This window comes from Eptatretus burgeri, chromosome 1, assembly GCF_056783735.1.
Source record: "Eptatretus burgeri isolate ZD-2024b chromosome 1, Ebu_testis_v1, whole genome shotgun sequence".
Classification (NCBI taxonomy): domain Eukaryota; kingdom Metazoa; phylum Chordata; class Myxini; order Myxiniformes; family Myxinidae; genus Eptatretus; species Eptatretus burgeri.
The window spans coordinates 115487110-115499401 of record NC_140961.1 but is presented as its reverse complement, the minus strand read 5'-3'; the positions used below and the strand labels follow the sequence as shown (position 1 = coordinate 115499401).

At 45.9% G+C, this 12292-nt stretch overlaps 1 protein-coding gene across 3 annotated transcripts in view; it reads left to right on the top strand.

Moving 5' to 3' along the window:
• Positions 1 to 11230, top strand: part of LOC147035237 (uncharacterized) — a 146750-nt gene extending 135520 nt beyond the window's left edge. For 2 of the 3 annotated variants that reach the window (XR_015061851.1, XR_015061853.1), the window contains one exon: positions 11111 to 11230. The gene's annotated coding sequence lies outside the window, so the exon portion shown is untranslated. The remainder of the gene's footprint in view (positions 1 to 11110) is intronic. The other variant, XR_015061855.1, reaches the window with a different exon arrangement.
• The last annotated feature ends 1062 nt before the right edge of the window (positions 11231 to 12292 follow it).

Here is a 12292-nt window from a genome sequence, read left to right as displayed (position 1 = left end):
ACTCCACACACCCCAAGTCCACAGGATCAATGACACCATGAATGAGCAATGTGGTGTGCCGATTGCATAAGACAAGCGGACGCTTGACCCCTGCAACTCCTCCAATAACATTGGGGGGTGGGGGCGGGGGGGGACGTGCTAGTGCGGCAGACAGCACAATACAGACAGACACATGCGAACAGTCTGTGGAGTCGAGATGATTCGAGCCTCTGAGTCTGGTCTCATCTCAGAGTCTCAAAGAAGTGATTCACCACAGTCCAGTCCATCGTAATCCTGGGTTCATCTCACGGTCCTTGTCTTGGAGTCCTCCCTGGTTTGGATCATCGTCCTCCCTGGACCTATGAGCAGCTTGGGGTCAACTTTTCCGGTGAGCATGAATGGGACATTTTGGCTGGGAGATGCATGTGAGTGAGACACGGTGGTGAGAGCCAGCACTTTGCAAGGCCATGACTGCATTCTGGGGTGACGGTTGTCAAGAACCAGAGACATTGTATCAGAGTCAATTGGGCTTTGTTCGCTCATACGAGCTGTTGCCAGGTGCAGTGGGGTGTGAACTATACCCATCTCTCTCTCTCTCTCTCTCTCTCTCTCTCTCTCTCTCTCTCTCTCTCTCTCTCTCTCTCTCTCTCTCTCTCTCTCTCTCTCTCTCTCTCTCTCTGTCTCTGTCTCTGTCTCTGTCTCTGTCTCTGTCTCTGTCTCTCTGTCTTTGTCTTTGTGTTTGTCTTTGTCTTTGTCTCTGTCTCTGTCTCTGTCTCTGTCTCTGTCTCTGTCTCTCTCTCTCTCTCTCTCTCTCTCTCTCTCTCTCTCTCTCTCTCTCTCTCTCTCTCTCTCTCTCTCTCTCTCTCTCTCTCTCTCTCTCTCTCTCTCTCTCTCTCTCTCTCTCTCTCTCTCCTTCCCTCTCACTTTTATCTCTCTTTTATTGTCCTGGATGAATGCTAGGCCCAAATGTTATCGTGATCAGTGAGATGATTAGACATCCAAGGGCAGTTAGGAAATGTTTTGCCTGTACAGGTATGCTTTCTGGCCTGTAAATACAGTTTGTTTTAGATACAAGCTTGAAACACGGCCCTCCCTTGACTCATCCTGTTTATCCTGAAGGTGGCATACGGCAGCTGAACGAGATGTGCCGACGCAACAAACCAAGCGTTGGATGGCAGATCCTTAATTACCTAAGTCCTAAAGGCCTGCAACACATGGTAGATGAGAAGGGGAATTCACAGGTCAGCAGAATTCCTCGGCCACACTCGATAAGTTGCTTGGAGAACATCCTGTGGAGGCCAAAGTATCCCGTGCTGTGCAACGGGCTGAGGAGCAGGGGATCCCATTGTTGCAATTATGAAATCAGATGGGAATGTTAGAATATGTGGCAATCACAAGGTTACCTGCCATCAACCAGTGATTACTGCCTGACCAGTGTCCACTACTTCAAATTGAAAATCTTTATTCCACTTTTGCTGGGAGTCAGACTTTCACAAATCTGGACTTGTGCATTGTGTTCTTGCATGTGTTGCTGATGAGGACAGCTGTAAGTATGCTACGGTAATACCCCATGGGGACTGTTTTTGGTACACCCATCTATCATTTGGGATATCTTCAGCACCAAAATGGCCGAAAGCAAAAATCTTCCAAAGAGCAATGAATAGCTTGTTCCAAAGTATCCCTTATATGTGTACCGACCAAAATGACATCTTCATAATGGGGTGGAAGACCAAGATAATCGAGAGAATCTGGATCTGTTGCTCAGGAGATTGTCTAAGGTAGGCATGCAGCTACGCAAGGATAAGTGTGTTCACGGCTCCAGAAGTGAAGTATCTTGGACATAAAATTGACTCTGAGGGCCTACATACCCTGATTAACAAGGAATTATTACTGAAGTGTTTTCACCCTCCAATATTACAGAGCAAAAAGCTTATTTCAGGTTGTTGAACTATTTGAGTAAAAAAAAAAAAATATATATATATATATATATATATATATATATATATATATATATATATATATATATATATATATATATATATACATACACATACTCTCATCAACGGTTGCACCTTTGCATACCTAAGTCCAGAAAGGGACAAAATTAATTTGGGAACAGCTCATCAGAAAGCTTTTGAGAAGTCAAAACAACTGTTGCATTCACTTGCAGTGTTGGTGCATTTTGATGGTACTAAGCCATTGGTGCTTTCTTGCGACGCTTCATCCTTTGTTCATGGGGCATTCTTGTCACACGTCATTGATGGCGTTGAGTGACCAATCACTTGCACTTCAATGGCATCATCATCAGTGGAAATAAATTATTCCCAGTTAGAGAAAGAGACATTGTCAGTGGTCTGGGATGTGAAAAGTTTTCATTCATATCTCTATGGTCATGAATTCATGATCAACTACAATGGCACTCGGTCGAGCGCAGACCTCAGCCACGTTGAACAGTTTACATTTTGTATACCACTGAAAGGACGGATCTGGATCCGGGCCTGAAACAAAATACAATTGGCTTTTCTTGTAACCTAACCAACTATTCCACTGAGTTTTGTCAAAAGTCGTCCACAACATTTTAAAATAACATGATATATATCATTTTTGGTGACATCCCTTGATGGTATGCCTGGTGTTGGCTTAATGGTTAGGGTGGTGAGCTTTGGATCTCAGGGTTCTGAGTTCAAATCCTGCTCAGCTGTTGAATTTATACCAGGTGGGATTAACTTGGCCTATCATCCTTCTGAGGTTGGCAAAATGAGTGCCAAGTCCAGGTCATAGTCCAAGTCTCTCATCCATAAAGCAAGACGGAAAGCACCAAGGACCTGAAGACTCGGACTTTCATCCTCCTGTAGAGGTACCGACAGTGCCACACCCCATGATCCAGTGGATCCATGACTCCCCATGCCCGACCCAGATGTCTATTGACCTCTGGCTCATAGCCAACACGCAACAGAGACATGAAAATCACTGCTAAGTTAAGTGAATCTCTCCGTGACCTCAACATCCTCATCACAAACAGGTACAGATAAGAAAGCATCATCCAAGATGTCATTGAAAGCGTGGATCTTAGTTTTGACTGAGGAAACCCATAATCTCAGTGGCTCCAACTCCTCAATTGCACCTCGAGGGCCCCCAAAAGGATATATAAAGTCTCCACAAAGATGACTGCATCATCTGCGAAAACAATGTCAGAGATCTTGACATTCCCAAACGATGCACCGGAGCTTGATCTCTCCGACATCCTCCCCAGATTCCAGTCCATATAAGTGCTGAAAAATGTGGGTCCAGTACACACTCCTGATGAACTCCAGTAACAACTGGAAATAAGTAGGAGATGGTATCACCACATCTCACAGCACTCTCAGTACCAGAGTAGAGTTCAGACATCAGCTTAATCAGTTTTGGTGGCACCCCACAAAGACCCAGAATCCTCCAGAGGACATCCCGATTAATTGAATCAAACGCTTTGCAGAGATCAGCATAGGCTGCAAGCAGCCCCTGTGAAACTCTCGTCTGCGTTCGGTGAGGATCCGAAGAGCAAGGATACGGTCAATCGTTGACCTCTTTGGTGTAAAGCCTGACTGCTCTGGACGCTGGTGCTCAAGCAGATGGTGGCGACTCCTGTCAAGAATTATCCGAGCAAAGACCTTGCCCGGCACTGAGAGCAGCGTCACCCCTCGGTAGTTGTTGCAGTCTTGGCGATCACCCTTCCCTTTCCAGAGAGGTACAACAAGGCCCCTCTTCCAGTCAGTTGGGATGATGCCTGTGTTCCAGGCAGAGTACAGAACTGCATGCATCGACATGAGTACAGCATTTCCATCAGCCTTGAGAAGTTCAGCATGGATGCCGCAAATCTCAGGAGTTTAACCCCATTTCAACCAGTTCACCGCAGCTTATGTTTCCACAACTGAAGGTGGATCACACTTGATTGGAGGGACAGCATTAGGGATAATAACACTCTTGACTTCCAACTTGACAACTGATGGATCAGCCTGGTACAACCACTCAAAGTAACCAGCCCAGCAGACCTTCACTTTGGACTCCTCTGTCAAGAGCTCACCACCCTCCACTCGAACTGCAGTATACTGAGCGACGGGCTTGGATGAACGCAATGCGTGAATTCCCCAGTAAGCAGGATGAGAATCACTTGACCACAGGTGATGCTCTACCCCCTCACAGATTCCTCACACATAGGCCTCCTTTTCCACCCACAGCACACTTCCAGTTTTACACCTCAACTCCCTGAACAGCTCAGCTCTGCCAAAAGCCTGGCTCTGCGACTCTGGTCAAAGGTATCCAGTGTCCCTTGAGAGACAAAATTATTCTTCACCCTTTGGTGAGTTCCAAGACATCCACCGGCAACAACAAGGACGGTGGTCTTGAAGGCACTCCACAACTCTTCAGGATTCCCCAAGCACCCAGATGCCCCAAATCCCCATTCAGCCTCTTCACAAACTCCTCAGCTCCCCTCTCATCCTTGAGCTTGCCGCCATCTGGCCTGGGCTGGGATGGTACCATTCTCCTGGATTTAAGCTGCAACTTCAGAGTTGCAACCACAATCTTGTGGTCAGTATTGAGGAATTGAGCACTTAAGTGACCCCTGCATTTCTGGATCATCCTTCAGCGACCATCAACGAGCACATGGCCAATCTCCTTTGCCACACCGCCAGCATTGGAATACCAAGTCCAGTGATGAGCTTGTGGGTGCTGAAACCATGAACCAGCTACCCTAAGTCCATGAAGTCTTGCAAAGTCAAGGAACTTAGTACTATTCTAGTTCACAGTTTCAGACCCATGGGGACCAACACATGTCTCATAACAATCCCTATCAGTTCCACTCGATGCATTGAAATCCCCCAAGACTCGCAGCATATCTCACCTGGGCACTGATCAACCACGGACTCGAGCATGGCATTGAATGTGACCTTCACGGTGAGATCACTCGACTCAGTCCAAGCATATACAGAGACCAGAGAAACGACACCCGAGGAGTGAGAAATACTTTGTCTCATAATACGCTCCTTGACCAGTGTTACCTCAATTACCATTTGAATCAGCTTCATGGAAACAGCTACAGCAACTCCTTGAGTATGGTAACCATCAGAGTGACCAGACCAATCGTAGTTGTAACCACCCACCATGATCTCAACACAATCCTGTCTCCGAACCTCAGAGAGTGCTGCAATACCGATGTCCAAACACTTGAGCTCAGTTGATAATCGAGACAGGTGGTCATCCTCTCTTTGGGATAGGATATTCCAGGCACCCACCTGAAGACCCTGTCTCAAGTTAACCCAAGGAGTCTGCCATCTGGTGGACGACACCTCAGCACCTCCCTGACACACACTACTGCAATCTGACCCGGGAAGGTTACCCCATGATGTTACTCCTGTCATTAAAGAGTGGGGGTCCCGAAGGCTTGCCCGAATCCCATCATATGGTGAGCTACCCTGCAGGGTTCAGCTCCACAGGAGGTACTCCCACGGAGTGGATTTTCAGATTTCTTTGCGTTTTTGTGTTTTTCTGAGTGAAGCGTTTTATAGTGGCCGGAGTGCAAATCCTGCCACCAATGTCCTAATAAAAAGTAACGACGTCCACAGACGTCCACAAAAAGGACGTCCACAGACACTGTTGGGCACTAGATATTAATGGCCGTTGGCTCACAAGGAGCTCCTCTGCCCTTTTTTGTCATTTTCAGCTAATACATATCATTTTAAGTGCAAGTCAGACCTGCAGTTGGGTGACGCAGATGTGCTGAGCCACATTCCACTTTGTGAGCCTCAAGCCTGTGTCCCCGTTTCAGCAGAGACAGTGCGTCTTATGTCATTCCTGTCCAACACATTTGTGGATTCAAGACGAGTTGCATCCCAGACCAAAACAGACTCCATTCTGAGTAAGATGCTGAGATTTCTGTTGTCAGTGTTGCCAAATATTATTGAGAAAGAATTACATTGATTCTTCACACAATAGTCTGAGTTAAGCTGACAGCAAGTTTGCATACTCTGGGACAACCAGGTTGTGAAACCCACTCCTTTAAAGTCCACTGTTCTCACTGTGTTTTCTGATGCCCATCCTGGAATAGTCAAAATGAAGATGTTTGCTCACAACTATGTTTTTTAGCCATGCATGTAGACTGTGACATTGAGCACATGGTGCAGCCATTTGAGGCATGTCAAAGTGCTTGTCCAGCTCCAGCACCGGCACCTCTCCTTCCATGGGGTACCTCCATGGAGCAGGATTCCCATGGACTATGCTGGTCCGTTTCCTGGAAAGAAAATGCTGTAGGTCATCTTCGATATGTATTCCAAGTGGATTGACATGTACATTTCTACTCCCACCACTTCTACCTCAATCAATGAGAGAATGATGTCTACCTTTGCCAGCCATGGCTTACCTGACATCGTGGCTTCTAACAATGCATCAAGTTTCACAAGTACTGAGTTTGAGGACTTCATGGCATGAAAAGGTATGAAGAATGTCAAAGTTACTCTCTACCACTCTGTCTCGCATGGTTTGGCAGAAAAGGCAGTGAGCATTATCAGGTTGGGTCTGACCAAGATCAAGAGTGGAACTTTTGCCGTGTAACAGACTCGGATGTTGTTCAAGTATCAAACAACTCCACACACGTCTACACCAATGTGACTCTTAAAAGTTACACAATGGGTGTTGACTTAATACTTCACTTGATTAACTTCGTCCAGTAGTGGGGCAACTTAGCATAACAATTGTGCATTTTGTGAGGAAAGCACCAAATTTGGCACACTAGTAGCTTATCATATGATGAACAGATTTGGATATTGGGCCCTCTCAAATTCAGCCGCTGATGGCTGTGGCAGCCATTTTCCACTGCTATCAAAAAATTTGAGATGGCCCAATATCCAAATCTGTTCATAATATGACAGGCTACTAGTGTGCCAAATTTGGTGCTTTCCTCATAAAATGCACAATTGTTATGCTATATTTAGCTAAGTTGCCCCACTACTGACCTTATTGCTCATGTGGAGGGGCGACAGATCAAACAGAGACTGTAGCATGATAGACACACAATTCAGTATGCATTGTCAACTGGTGATCTGGTCTTTGCAGAAAACTATTATAAAGGTGATCGATGGTTAACTGGCATGATCTTTTGGCAAACAGGCCCTGTTTCATTTTTTTTTTGTGGTGCTGAGCCATGGTGGTTTAATAACAGGGCATTAAGACCAGATACGCAAATGCTTTGTGAGAGAGTTAGAGGATGTGGAATGCTCAGCTCCATCAGTTGGTGATGCACCACTTCACTGCCCTCTCCACAGGCAGATCTTCCTCCATTTTCAATTACGGTACCAACAGCCGAAACAACTGCAACTACTAGTTTTGGTTTGGGTCCTGAAGCTACTGCACAACAGCCAACAAAAGTTAATGAGGACCATGACCCTTGTGAAGGGAATCCGACATCAAACATTGAAGGTCTCTCCAGTGTGTCCAATGCTGTCAACATTCCAGTAACCCCCACGTTCATCGGCCCAGGTGTACACACCCTGCATCATAATGGACTGTTGAAATATTCCTAATTGCTTAAACAGCCTCACACCATGTCAGAGGGCAGAAAAATCCCTCAGTGATGCCATTTGGGACATTGGCAGTCGACCCAATGTACCCAAGGTTTTTTGTTTTATTCACAGGAGGGAGGCTTATGGAAGAGCAATGTAGAGCTGACAGTGGGACAAACATCAAGGGAATGAACGAACAGGAAAATATGAGAGGGAAGAGAAGAGGAAACATTGAAACTTGCAAATAAGATGGTTGGGTTCGAGAAGGTCAATCAAGATCATGGGTCAGAATTGGGGATAACAAGAAATGGCGGTGCACTGCCTGCTTGAAACCCTCGAGGGAAAAGTGTGGCAAAACAGCGTCTGGAAGGTGGATCCAGGAACGGAATAAGCAACCGGCGTAAAAGAGTCGAGGTGTATAGTCAGCCTGGACGTTAGAAGTTTAAGCAGGAGAGAGTTGCTGGAATAATGTGTGCATCGTGGAGTCGATAGTGAGGATCAGAGAGCATAGAGGGAAATGGATGTTTTAAAACAGAGATACACTGACCTGCCCACGATGTGAAAGCAACAGACCTCGTGTTTTGGCATCATTGTGGAAGATTCGAATAATGATTCCAATAAAATTATCCCATAGAATGCAGAATAAACAGATGTTATGCTGGAGTGCCAGCACATAGATGAGAGCAGTACTCCATTGAGCTACAGGCAAAGGCTTTGTCGACTGTTAGTAACTCTCATTTTCCAAGAGAAGACTTGGATCGACGATGGATGCCCAGTCTGTAGGTGGCTTTGGAGGTCAGTTTAGATAAGTGGTTGACCCAGGAACTGTCATGGGTGATGGTGAGGCCTAAAAGTAGAAGAGACAACCTCTTCCAGTGGATGACCAAGGAAATAGATACAGTCGGTGGGTTTGTTTGATGATCGTTCCGTAGCAATATGTTTTCCCTTATGGAGCTATCCTGATCATAATTGTAGTTTTCAAAACAAATGTTCGCAGAGCAATGGATGATATCAAAAGGACATTGTTCAAGGTATGCTAAACCACCATGGGAAGCAAGGAGAGGCTGATGTTTCAGACCAAAATAGAGCAAATTGTTTACCTGTCCACCGATGCAGATCGATACGATCCTTCACCAGCAAGTCTATAGTTCTTCATTATACAAACGTTTGCAGATTGTTCCTTCCAAAAGCTGAATTATTGCTCTGGTTCGGGGATTGGCGCACATGGACAACTGATCGGCGCTCTCTCCTACCAGTTCTTCTGAACGAAGTTTCCCCGACCATTTATGCTGTGTTTTGCTGTTTCGTTTTTTTCTGTTTTGCTCTTCATGTTTTTCGTTAACTTTTCTGTCCAAAGCTGTGTCCTGCTGTGTTAAATTGTTTAGTTCATCTCTCGAGTCTCTCCAGTGTGCGTCTCTCTCGAGTCGGAAGGTCTCTCTCGAGTCTCTCCAGTGTGTGTCTCTCTCGAGTCAGAAGGTCTCTCTTGAGTCTCTCCAGTGTGTGTCTCTCTCTGTCGAGTCAGAAGGTCTCTCCCGAGTCATTCCAGTGTGTGTCTCTCTTGAGTTAGAAGATCTCTCTCGAGTCTCTTCAGTGTGTGTCTCTCTTGAGTTAGAAGGTCTCTCTCGAGTCTCTCCAGTGTGTGTCTCTCTCTCGAGTCAGAAGGTCTCTCTTGAGTCTCTCCAGTGTGTGTCTCCCTCTCGAGTCGGAAGGTCTCTCTTGAGTCTCTCCAGTGTGTGTCTCTCTCTCGAGTCAGAAGGTCTCTCTTGAGTCTCTCCAGTGTGTGTCTCTCTCTGTCGAGTCAGAAGGTCTCTCCCGAGTCATTCCAGTGTGTGTCTCTCTCGAGTTAGAAGATCTCTCTCGAGTCTCTCCAGTGTGTGTCTCTCTCTCGAGTCAGAAGGTCTCTCTTGAGTCTCTCCAGTGTGTGTCTCCCTCTCGAGTCGGAAGGTCTCTCTTGAGTCTCTCCAGTGTGTGTCTCTCTCTCGAGTCAGAAGGTCTCTCTTGAGTCTCTCCAGTGTGTGTCTCCCTCTCGAGTCGGAAGGTCTCTCTTGAGTCTCTCCAGTGTGTGTCTCTCTCTCGAGTCGGAAGGTCTCTCTTGAGTCTCTCCAGTGTGTGTCTCCCTCTCGAGTTGGAAGGTCTCTCTTGAGTCTCTCCAGTGTGTGTCTCTCTCTCGAGTCTCTCCAGTGTGTGTCTCTATCGAGTCGGAAGGTCTCTCTCGAGTCTCTCCAGTGTGTGTCTCTCTCGAGTCAGAAGGTCTCTCTTGAGTCTCTCCAGTGTGTCTCTCTCTCGAGTCAGAAGGTTTCTCTCGAGTCTCTCCAGTGTGTGTCTCGCTCGAGTCAGAAGGTCTCTCTCGAGTCTCTCCAGTGTGTGTCTCTCTCGAGTCAGAAGGTCTCTCTCGAGTCTCGCTAGTGTGTGTCTCTCTTGAGTCGGAAGGTTTCTCTCGAGTCTCGCCAGTGTGTGTCTCTCTCGAGTCTAGCCAGTGTGTGTCTCCCTCTCAAGTCGGAAGGTCGCCCTTGAGTCTCTCCAGTGTGTGTCTCTCTCTCGAGTCTCGCCAATGTGTGTCTCTATCGAGTCGGAAGGTTTCTCTCGAGTCAGGTCTCTCGAGTCGGAAGGGAAGTGTTCTTCCCTTCCGTTTTCTGCCTCGTTTTCACTTCTTTGTTCCAGTTATTGTTACTTCTGATCCCTCGGCTCAATCCTTTTCCCATCCTCCCTCAAAAATTAAGACAAAATATCTCTCTTTCTTCACCCGGAAAAAAACAAACATTTGGGAAAAACCTAAATGCTAACAACAAACAACAAACAACAAACAACAACATCGGAAAGAATAATCAAAAAAACTTTGAAACTCCATTCTCATTTTCCTTTCCATTCTTTGCAATATCCCCAAATTTAATGAAATGTTTCTCTTCTTTTAAAACCTCTTCACAACATTAAAAAAAACATACATTTAAAAAAACTCTTCCAAAATGTATCTTGAAGTTCCTCACTCTGCTTACTACTCCATCATGAACACCCAATTCATTCTTCTTATTCATCAAACTCTCTTCCTTTTCTCTTTGACGAGGTTTCTTTCCCAAAACCTCCTCACTACTAAACACTTAATTCATCCAGCCTCCTCCTTCATTACAGCTGAATTTTCTTCCATGCCTTCAACCAAAAACACTGTCACCACCACCCCACCATTGAAGCCTGTCGCAGGTTATCCAGTCCAGGGATTTTGCAAAGGCTGTGTGCACACGATAATAATTTCCCCTTCACGTCCATTCATGGTGTCAAATCCATCCATGTCAGTACCACCCCCCTCTCTGCTCTCCCCTCGTCCTGCCCCCTCTCAACTTCCTCCTTTGCCCCTCCCCCTCCCAGCTTCACCCCTGCCTCTTCCCGCTTCGCACCCTCCCTACACCCCCCGCTTTCACCCCACCTCGCACCCTCTCCTTGCTCCTTTCCACATCCCGATATCCTATCAGAAGCTCCTCTCCCCCTGTCCCTAACTGTGTGGACATCAAATATCTGAGACCTCCATTCCAACCTGACAGATTTCTCAATTCAGGCCGAATAAACCGGACATCATCTGATTAACTGAATCCTTCCTCCCACAGGATGTCACTGACTCCTTCGTGTCTCTCCCTGGCTGTTATCTCCTCCGATTTGATTGGCTGCCCGACCGGTTTCATCAATTCAGATGAGAGCTGATTGGCTACTCCCTCCATTCACAGGTGAGAGATGTGGATGTGTCTTTCTTTATTATTTATATATTGACTGCTTTTGACATTTGCATGTGGTACATGTTTGGAAGCTTCATTGGTATGCATCGCTATCTGCGCTGTTGCTGATGATTCACCAATAAGTGATGAAACTGGTCCAGCAGCTGAGGGTGTGTGTAGCATTGGGATTCTCATGTGTGTACTATGTGTGAACGTCTTTATAGTTGTTGAGGAACTCTGGGAAGGGTTTGAAACAGCAAAGCGCTTATCTTGTGTAGACCTTCTTTGGTTGCTTTATGCAGCTTCTTCGGCTTGAGGAGTGTGGGAGGGGTTAATTATTTATATAATTCCAGCCACCTGCATTTGGTTGATTCGATGAAAGCTGATTGGCTATTCCCTCCATTCACAGGTGAGAGATGTAGGTGTGGCTTTCTTTTATTATATATATATATATATATATATATATATATATATATATATATATATATATATATATATACACATATATATATACACACATATATACACATATATATATACACATATATATACACACACGTTAGAGTCTAACAATATTCCAAATCTTACTATCGACGGTTCGTGCTATGGGTGCTCTTTGTGTTCATGGACATGATTTGGCCGGTGTTGTGGTGGAGTGAATAGACGGATCGTACTGTGGGTGCTCTTTGTGCTCATGGACGTGATTAGGCCCACCGTGCGGTGGTGTGAATCAACATTTGGTGCTGTGGGTGCTGTGGGTGCTCTTTGTGCTCATGGGCGTGATTAGGCCGGTGTTGTGGTGGAGTGAATAGACGGATCGTACTGTGGGTGCTCTTTGTGCTCATGGACGTGATTAGGCCCACCCTGCGGTGGTGTGAATCAACATTTGGTGCTGTGGGTGCTCTTTGTGCCTTTGGACTTGGCGAGCATCATGAGGGTCCAACTGAGTGACTTTTGAATGGTGATTTTTGTGATTTTGTGAGTTATGTGAGAAAAGTGATTGACTTTGTTGAAAAGAATTTAGTTGGTGTAAGCTGAATAAGCACAAATTTAATGTATTGAGGAGAGCAGGACATA